This window comes from Puma concolor, chromosome B4, assembly GCF_028749965.1.
Source record: "Puma concolor isolate L17-30 chromosome B4, mPumCon1.1.hap2, whole genome shotgun sequence".
Taxonomy (NCBI): domain Eukaryota; kingdom Metazoa; phylum Chordata; class Mammalia; order Carnivora; family Felidae; genus Puma; species Puma concolor.
Window position 1 is genome coordinate 10,593,743 of NC_141673.1, and position 10,096 is coordinate 10,603,838.

Sequence of the window (10,096 nt, forward strand, 5' to 3'; positions counted from 1 at the left end):
CAGGTTCCACACTGTCAGCACAGAGCCCCACTCGGTGCTCGATCTCACGAACCATGAGATCATGACCTGAGTCGAAATCAGGACTCGGATGCTTAACCGACTGAGCCACCCAGGCGCCCCTGGACTTCCGACCTCCAGAACTGTGGGGCAATGAGTTGTGTTGTTTTAAGCCACCAAGCTGGGGACACTTGTTACGGCAGCCCCAGGAGACTAATACACCACCGTATTGGTTGGGTATTTGGGTTGTTTCCAGTTTCTGGTTTCTTGCTTTCCAGACCGGGTTGTTGTGACTCTTCTCCAGCAGGTGTCCTGGTGCAAACAGGAAGGAGTTGGCAAAAAGCGTAGCTGCAGCTTTGCCAGGTGGTTCCAACTGCTTCTCACAGGCTGCAGTATGGGTGACGGGTGAGGCAAGGGCAGAACGGATGGGGGGTGGGCCATCTCAGCTGTGCGGGTACTGAACTAAAGAGGCGGCCCTGGAAGTGGAAAGAAGGAGCAGACATGAGAAATAGTTAACAGAACAAGTCCACAGGGCTTGCTAAAGGGTTTATTGTTGGGGGTGAGGGAGGAACCAGAAAGACTCCCAGGTTCCTGGAGCGGAAGCGAGGATGGGGTGGCTCCCAAGACGGTCGTGGCCGGGGATTCTGACACCAGGATCCTTGCTTGGCCGGCCTTCCCCTTTCCTGCCCTAACAGACAGCTCTCCCGGTCCCTCCTCATGCGGTGGAAGCTGACCTCTCGCCCACTGCTCCCGTGGTGGGAAGACACTTGCAATCCCGTGTGGACTGAGATCAAATGATGGAGAGAAAGACAAACGCTCCTGAGACGCAGGAATAAAAATGCAGGGGACAGCTTCACAGTCAAACTTGAACGAACTTCCTAAGATTTAATACAACGGGAGGCATCACCAAGGAAAAGACTAAGGCTTTTGACTTTACGGAGATGGCTTAATCTACTTCATGGATGCTATCCTTTGGAGGGCTCTGCGTCTCTTACACAGGTGAGGAGGCTGCATGAGGAGACGTGGGAAATGTCTCTGGAAGGCTGCTTGAGAAAAGCAAGCTAAGAAAAATGTGTGTGGGCGATCTCATTTTTACAAAATAGGGAAATTAGAGAGATCCTACATGTGTTGGGTATAAAATAATAGTTCACACTTATTGAGCAGTTACTACGTGCCGGGGGCTGCGCTAAGTGCTCTGTCCATAGTCCTGATGTATTACCTTTTCTATTATTGTCCTTTAACAGATGGGGAAGGAACTTGCCTAAAGGGGTCTGGCCCCATGCTCTTAACTAACCGTCAAAGCTGACCCTCCTTTAATCTGGGAATGAAGCAGGCACACTTGTAGCTGGCCTGGGAGCCCCGGGAGGAGCGAGCTCGGGTGCCCAGGTTCTCCCTTGTGCCGGTCAGTGGGTCAGATTAGCTGCCGTCTGAATTGGGAGAGTCCTGACTGAGGTCAGCTGGCAAAGAGGACACCTATGCCCCCAGAGAGGGAATTCACTCTGTGGGAAAAGAGGTGTGGCCAGGTGACCCAAGCCCAAGGCATTTCACAATGCCTCACAGTGGGTGGGGGTGGGGGGCAGACTCCATGTGCCTCTGGGGCTGGAAGCCATGCTGGACCCACCCAATTCTGGAGTCATTCCCACTTCAGGGAGCGAGGACTAAGCTCCTGGTATAAACGAGAGGGCTGTAACCTCGGGGCTCAGGGGCAGGCAGGACGGGGCATTGTGGAAGTGAGACCGGCCTCCTCTGGACTGCGTGATCCCCTGGGATTATCAGACTGTTCTGGAAGAAACCTCAAGAGGGAGACACTGGGCTTCTTACCAGTAAATGCGTGCCGGTGCCTGAGAGATCGGTTAAAGAGACAACCGCACAGCACTGTGGCCAGGGTCCGAGCTGGGCAGGGGGGCCATGGATGTGTGTGCGCTTACCCCCCACGGTATTCCTGCCCGTTTTCTCTGACAAGCCGACCTGCGTCATGATGGGCTCTGAGTTTTTACTTTGTACAGCTCTCTTCTTTTAAGTTTTTATTTAAAATTGTTCTATATTGTTTTCAATTTGGTGAACAACACGCATGCATTTTGCAATGAAAACAGAGCCTTCAGGGATGGGCTAAATGGGCAAGGGGCATTACGGAAGACGCTTGTTGGGGTGAGCACTGGGTGCCATACATAGGGGATGAATCACTGGAATCTGCTCCTGAAATCATTGTTGCACAATATGCCAACTAACTTGGATGCCAATTAAAAAATAAATAAAGTGAGGGGCGCCTGGGTGGCTCAGTGGGTTCAGCGTCCGACTTCGGCTCAGGTCACGATCTCCCGGTCTGTGAGTTCAAGCCCCGCGTCGGGCTCCGTGCTGACAGCTCGGAACCTGGAGCCCGCTTCGGATTCTGTGTCTCCCTCTCTCTCTGCCCCTCCCCTGCTCACGCTCAGTCTCTCAAGGATAAAGATTACATAAATAAATAAATAAAAATGTTTAAAAAAGGCATAACCGGGGTTAATAGCGGCCTGTGACGACAGCACAAATTTACAAACCGCCCAAAATATTTTTGGTGTCCTATGATTATTTTCTAAAATAAATATTACTACTTTTTATTTATTTTATTTTATTTTTTTTTTTTAAACGTTTTTTTTTTTTTATTTTTGGGACAGAGAGAGACAGAGCATGAACGGGGGAGGGGCAGAGAGAGAGGGAGACACAGAATCGGAAACAGGCTCCAGGCTCCGAGCCATCAGCCCAGAGCCTGACGCGGGGCTCGAACTCACGGACCGCGAGATCGTGACCTGGCTGAAGTCGGACGCTTAACCGACTGCGCCACCCAGGCGCCCCTTATTTTATTTTTTTAAACACGTATTTGTTTTCGAAAGACAGAGAGAGACAGAGCACGGGCAGGGGAGGGGCAGAGAGAGAGGGAGACACGGAATCCGAAGCAGGCTCCGTCCAGGTTCCGAGCCATCAGCACAGAGCCCGATGCGGGGCCTGAACTCACGAGCTGTGAGATTAGGACCTGAGCCCAGGTCGGACGCTTAACCGGCTGAGCCCCCTGGGCGCCCCAATAATACTATTTTTTAAATGTGAGACTTTGACAAAAAAAAAAAAAAAAAAAAGAGAGAGACTTCATCATGTCCAAAAACATACACGTGATGAAAAGGCAAAACATAATACAGAAAAGAAACCCTCCAGAGTAAATATGATGAACAGTAAATATCTGTAGCGTAGGGAATAGTGGTTACAAATCCTTAAGAGAAAAATGGTACCCGCCCCCCACCCCCCACCCCCCACCCCAGCAGCGGGAGAAAAGACACGAACAAATCGTTGATAGACAAGTCAATATCAGCAGCTCTTTGATCCCGTGAGTAAGCAGAGGTGTGCACTTGTACCCCACAGAAATATCACCTTTGTCACCTTTGGGGTTACCTGAGACTTTTAGAAATGACGACAGTCCCGGAGCCGGGCGGGCACCCTTCCGCCAGGTCACAGGCACCCGACGTTAAGTCGACACGCCTGGATAACAGCTTCCCCCCAGGAGCCAGGAGCCTTAGACCGTTCAAACTCAGCCTGGATCCAATCATGAGAAAAGAACTAGACAGACCCAAACCGAGGGACGTTTTCCAAGATGACAGGCCTCGTTAAGTCATGAGAGACGGCCAAAGGCAGGAGGCGTGTTCCAGGTGAAAGGAGACAAAAGAAACTCCCCAACTAAACGCAACGCGCGAGCCCTGATTGGAGCTCGGATTCTATTTTTATTTTTTTATACTATTTTATTTCTTATTTGATGTTTATTTATTTGGGGGAGACAGCGGGGGGAGGGGCAGAGAGCGAGAGGGAGGCACAGAATCCGAAGCAGGTTCCCGGCGCTGAGCACGTCAGCACGGAGCCCGACGCGGGGCTCGAACTCACAGACCGCGAGATCGTGCCCTGAGCCGAAGTCGGACGCTTCACCGACTGAGCCCCCCAGGCGCCCCTGTTGTACGATTCTGGCAGCTCATCTATAGGTTTGAAAATGTACAGAGTAAGTTGGAGGACAAGTTTGCAAGGCCGAACGCGGCGCCAAAGCCTGTTTTCGGCTCCAACCCGAGGGAGAGAGGCAGGGCGCCAGCCGAACGCCATCCCCACCTGCCCTTGCTCTTCCCAATCCTGAGAGCCCCACCCCTTGGCGCCTCCAGGCCGGAGACCCCTTGCAGGCTCATGCCATGGGCTGTCCCCCCCCACCCGGGCCCCCACTCCAGAACCCCTGAGCCAGCCCTCGTTCCACATCCATCTCAGGATGAGGCCAAACCCCAACCTTGTCCCGAGCTCGGCGGTCGCGCCTGGCTTCTATTAAGGACAGTGAGTCTCAGCTCTGCCTGTGGGCTTTGCGTGCGTCTCCCGCTTAGCCCTGCTCTGGGACCTCTTCCTTGCTGGGCTCACCCACCCATCTTCCCTCGTGTCCAGCCATGGGCAAGCACTGGCCGGACAGGACAGTCACAGCCAGGACGTTCACGGGAGGCCCTGGGGGTGGGGGTCTCCCAGAAGAGGCCCCGGAGCGCGCTGTCCTAAGCCTGGGGCTCCGCTTCTGTCACCCGGCGTACGGGTCCTGCCGTTGAAGCCCAGGGCACATGGATGGATCGTTCGCGTTTCTTTTCTTTTTGTTTTTTTTTTTTTTTTCAAAAACACCCAATGTCAGCACCAGCTTCCGAACCTCAGGACATGTGCTCTTCCTCTCACAGCGGGCAGCTGGGCTTGACCTTGGGGCCCCTCACGCGAGCAAGAGCCCATCTGGAGGAGGAGATAAGGAGGGGTCCCTGGGTGGGGGGACTAGGGAATTTGAAAGTAACACACAAAACAAGCCCGGAGATTCCAGGACAAGATGGCAAAAGGGTCACCGTCCCTCTCCCCTGAGAGGCCTAAACCAGCTGCCTCCCAACGCTCCAGTGTCCTCCAGGCAGCCCGCTTCCTGGCTGCCCAGAGGAAGGAGCCGTGACCTCCCTTAGCCCCAGCTTTTGGCAACGAAAGGCAAAGACTCCTCGAATCCAAGATATCCAAATAATCAAATTAGGGAAGCCGAGAATTCTATACTCACTGTATGAGAGTTCTAAAATGTGAAATATTGGAGTCGCGATCTCTCACGGCGTAGAAAGTAGACGCGCCTGGGTGGCTCAGTCGCTTAAGCGTCCAACTTCGGCTCAGGTCGCAATCTCGCGGTCCGTGGGTTCAAGCCCCGCGTCGGGCTCTGTGCTGACCGCTCAGGGCCCGGGGCCTGCTTCGGATTCTGTGTCTCCCCGTCTCTCTGCCCCTCCCCTGCTCGTGCTCTGTCTCTCCAAAATAAACATTGAAAAGATAAATCAATAAAATGAACACTGTAGAAGGCACTTCGGGGGGATGAAGCACCCAAATCTGCTGTGTGACCCAAAGTCGTTTTCTAACCCTCTCTGGGCCTGTGGGTTCTCTCCTCGAAACTCAGGGGACCTCATCCACCCACAAGAAATCCACAAAGTCTCGCATAGTGATGAGTCCCAAGCACCACAGATCCATGCTGTCTGGGTTTAAATCCCCGCCTCACCACTTACAGGTATGAGGCTCTTGGCAAACTGACCCTTCCGTGCCTCAGTTTCTCTTCTTGTAAACTGGGGGGAATCATGGCGCTTGCCTGATAGAGTTTCCATGAAGACTAAATGTATACATACGTGTATACAGATATGTGTATGTAATAGGTATATAATGAACGATATATATCACGTGATACATCAAATGATGTATATCATGTATATATCACTTAGAAGAGTGCCTGACACGTGATCAGTGCGGTTTAAATGTCACCACTTGTCCTCATTGTTGGTATTTCAGACACCTGGACAGAAATGATGTGTTTACCCACAAGAAGGCTGTAGAGACTCCTAAGCGTGCTGAGTGTCTTTCCTTTTGGCTAAGATGTACGCCAATTCAGTGTGGGAGCTGTGGATTTTCTCCCGCTCCTCCAAAGCTTTGACTGGCAGTTCCGTATGGCTTTGCTTAATTTTTTTTAAAGTAGGAATTTCTTATTTCTGAATGTAGTTTGAGAGATCACAACTTTTTAAAAAAAATTTTTAATGTTTATTATTTTTTATTAAATTTTTTTTAACATTTATTTATTTTTGAGACAGAGAGAGACAGAGCATGAATGGGGGAGGGACAGAGAGAGAGGGAGACACAGAACTGGAAGCAGGCTCCAGGCTCTGAGCCATCAGCCCAGAGCCCGACGCGGGGCTCGAACTCACGGACTGTGAGATCGTGACCTGGGCTGAAGTCGGACGCTTAACCGACTGAGCCACCCAGGCGCCCCTGATGTTTATTTATTATTGAGAGACAGAGAGAGACAGAGCATAAGCAGGGGAGGGGCAGAGAGAGAGACAGAATCGGAAGCAGGCTCCGGGCTCCGAGCTGTCAGCACAGGGCCCAACGCGGGGCTCGAACTCACGAACCGTGAGATCACGACCTGAGCCGAAGTCGGACGTTTGACCGACTGACCCAGGAGCTCCTAGAATTCGGGGTTTTTAAAATAGCCTATGTGTAGTGCGAGCCTATGAAGAGTATGTACATTTTCCATGAAAAGAACCATATGAGAATGAATAGCTATGTGTGTCCATAGGATCATAGAACAAACTGACAAGATAGTCGACAAAGGAATGAAGTTGAGCTCTAGGTGGTGGATTTATGACAATCCTTTCTTCTCTTTAGCTCACTTGCTCATTCTCGCTTTCAAAAATTCACGTAACTCACTTGTATGGTAAATAACGGTCTTTTTTTTTTTTTTTTTTTTCAGTAGGCTCCATGCCCGGCATGGAGACCAAAGCGGGCTTTGAACTCATGACCCTGAGATCGAGACCTGAGCTGAGATCGAGAATCGGATGCTCAACCGACTGAGCCACCCAGGCGCCCCCAAACAGGTTGGATTTTAAAGAGCATGCCTTTCACCATCACCTGGTCCTTCTCACTCTTCCGCTGAGCTCTGGGCAGCGGGAGTTACTGCCGGCCCCTGTCTGCACAGGCGGTACGGGCCGGGGTGCCACCAGAGTCCCTCCTTCTTTGGGTACAGGTGATGTGTCCCCAGCCCGACAAAGGCTTCCCGAAATGCTCTCTGCCTCTTAGACGGCTGAGTGAGCAAATACTGATAATGTGGAGCCCACACCCTGGGCCCCCTCGGAGCACGGTGACACAGCCTCTCGGCCCAGGCCCACCTGAAGTGGAGACTGCCTCTCCCAGCTTCTTTCCGGCTGGAGTGACCCCGTGACCAAGTTCTGGCCAAAGGAATATAAGTGGAAGTTTTGTGCTAGAACTTCCCCGAGAGAAAGCTGGCTTAGGCCCTTCGTCCCTTCTTCGCTTCACTTCTCCTACCTGCTGGCTGGGGTGCAGATGTGTTGGCTGGCACTAGGGCAGCCATCTTGGGCCATGAGGTGCATTTGTGAATGGAGGCTGTGCATGATGGAGCCTGGGTCCTAGATCTAACTATGTAAACAGTGGATCCCAGACGCTGTGGCTCAGCCTGGGATCCCTCCCTTCAAACTTAAAAAAGAAGATGTTTATATATTAGTTTTGAGAGAGAGAGAGATGGTGCATGAGCAGGGGAGAGGGGCAGAGAGAGAGAGAAAGAAGGGGGGGTGTGGAATCTTAAGCAGGCTCCATGCTCAGCGTGGAGCCAGACGTGGGGCTCAATCCCACAACCCTGGGATCATGACCCGAGCCAAATTCAAGAGTCAGCCATTCGACCGACTGAGCCACCCAGGCACCCTTCCCTTCAGACTTTTCTGCATAAAATAAATAAATATCTTTCTCTTTTATTGTCATTGCCACTCACAATCAAATACATCCTTACTAAGCCACTCCCTGACGACCACTCTGCCAAAAGCTGGTTCTGAGGACAAAGGCAAGTCACGCGTGAGCCCCGTCTTCACGAAACGCACAGCTCAGAGGGGAGGGGAGGACGAACTGGCCAGCCCCCAAGGCAACTCTTCGGAATTCCACACGACTTTTGTCTACAGGAAGTCAACTCTTGCCACGAGCTGGGCCCCCTGCTCGGCACCATGCTCCCTGCCGGGCGCAGGGACACCTGTGCCGGCCCTCGAGGGGCTCCCAGGCCAAGAACACGCTCCGTGAGCCTGGAGGCTTCGCGCCCTCCAGAGCAGCAGCCTCTGACTCAGTGGCTCTAGAGTGTGGCTCCTGGTCCCCCATCAGCCTGGGTCCATCCTTCTCAGCAGGTCTGCGAAGGCAGCTGAGAGAGAGAGAGAACGTGGGCCGGGGAGGGGCAGAGAGAGAGGGAGACACAGAACCCGAAGCCGGCTCCAGGCTCCGAGCTGTCAGCCCCGAGCCCGACGCGGGGCTCAAACCCACGAACCGCGAGATGGTGACCCGATCCGACGCTAGAAATCGTACCGGTAAACAGCCCTTGGAGGGTACAGGAACTGCCTCATCGAATCCTCAGGTCTCCCCTATGAGGTCGGTGCTGTTATTGTCCCCGGGTGAGAGGGGAGGGAACGGAGGCACAGAGAGGTCCAGGGACCTGCCTGGGGTCACACAGGCAGTCCGCCGTCCGTCCCCAGCCCACACCCTGACCCCCACGCCTTCCTGCTTGGCGAGCACCTGCCTCCCGTCCAGGCCCGTGCGGGGCCGTGCACGGGGGCAGGGGAGCGTGGGCGAGCGCGTGTGTCGGACGGGCCGGGGGTGCGCACAGGCGCTCGCGACCGCGCATCTGTTGCCGCTCGTGCGGTGTGGCTGCAGGTGTGTCCAGCCTGGTCCCCCAGCCTGGACCCCCCTTCCCCCCCTATGTCCCCTGCCGGGGCCTCCTTATCTTCGGAGACCCCGGGGGCCGGCGTCCCTTCTGCCGCCCGCCTGGGATCCTCTAGCCCGGGCGGTTGTGCCATCAGCCCGCGCGGGCGTTGTTGTCCCCAAGCGGGGCAAGGGTGTGTCCCTTCACTTCTGCGTCACCCGGGCGCCCGGAACAGGCCCGACCAGGACATTAACAGGGATGCCAAGGGCTGCCGCTCAGCGGGCAGGCGTGTGCAGGCCCAGCGCCCTCGTGACCCCGCCCGATTCCATTTGTTAATCTCCTCTCAGGAGAGGCGCAAACGAGTCAACAGAAGGTCCGTGGCTGAACCAGGCTCCGGCTGTGGCTTCCCCCTCCCGGGCTCCCTTGGGGGCTATTTCATTTTTTTTTTAACTGTCACTTATTTTTTTTAAGGTTCTCGATTGGCTTGGAGAGAGAAAGAGCGAGCGAGTGAGCAGGGGAGAGGCAGAGAGAGAGGGAGAGAGAATCCCAAGCAGCCTCTGTACCATCAGCGTGGAGCCCGACCCGGGGCTCGAACCCCCAGACCGTGAGATCACGACCGGAGCCGAAATCAAGAGCTGGATGCCGAACCGACTGAGCCACTCGGTCGCCCGGCTTGTATTTATTTTGGGACACGTGTCGCGTGCACCTGAAAAACAGTTCAGGCCAAATGAAGGCGTATGATCTCGGAATGAGTGTCCTTCCACCTCTGTCCCCCCTCCCCGGCCTTCCCGCCCCCTCCCGGGGGCAAACACTGTCCCAGGTTCTTGTGCGTCCGGGGCCCCTTCCTTCTGGGTTTTCTCACTGTGGGTGGGGGGAGGGGGAGGGGGGGCGTGTGGGCGTGAAACTCCCCCGAGAGATTTTAAACATCGTGGCACGCGTGGGGGTGACTTTCCTATTTCCGGTGCTGCAGTGCATGGTCCTGTGTAGACGCGGACAGCCACGGAAGGGAGAAAAAGGGGGAAGAGGCGAGAGACAGCAGGCGGTCGGGGCCCGAGTTCTGGGGGGGTTCCTGGGCGTGGGGCTGGTGACACCGGCCACCTGTCTCCCCCTAAGGAATCGGGAGCACGTGAGAACCGGCTGGAGGCCGGGAGGTCAGAGCTAGCTGCCCCCCTCTGCAGGCTGGGGCCTCGCTCTGGAGACGCCTCGACCGAGGTCACAGGGCCAGCAGGTGGCCAAGCCAGGACTCATGCTGGCCTTGGGGAGCCACAGGGGAGCTTGGAGGAGGCAGCCGACTGTCTGCGTCTAGGGCGGCCAGAGCCAGGAGGGTCCCGCATGGGAGTGGAGGGAGCGGGGCCGGGGGTCTAAGCAGGGAACAAC

The 10,096-nt window shown here is 54.7% G+C and overlaps 1 long non-coding RNA gene across 1 annotated transcript; it reads left to right on the plus strand.

Annotated features, from left to right (window-relative positions):
* Positions 1-529: 529 nt before the first annotated feature.
* LOC147578898 (uncharacterized) lies at positions 530-9,468 on the plus strand. Its single transcript, XR_015253311.1, has 3 exons — positions 530-996; positions 6,779-6,902; positions 9,191-9,468. It is a non-coding gene; the product is annotated as an uncharacterized LOC147578898 (long non-coding RNA).
* The last annotated feature ends 628 nt before the right edge of the window (positions 9,469-10,096 follow it).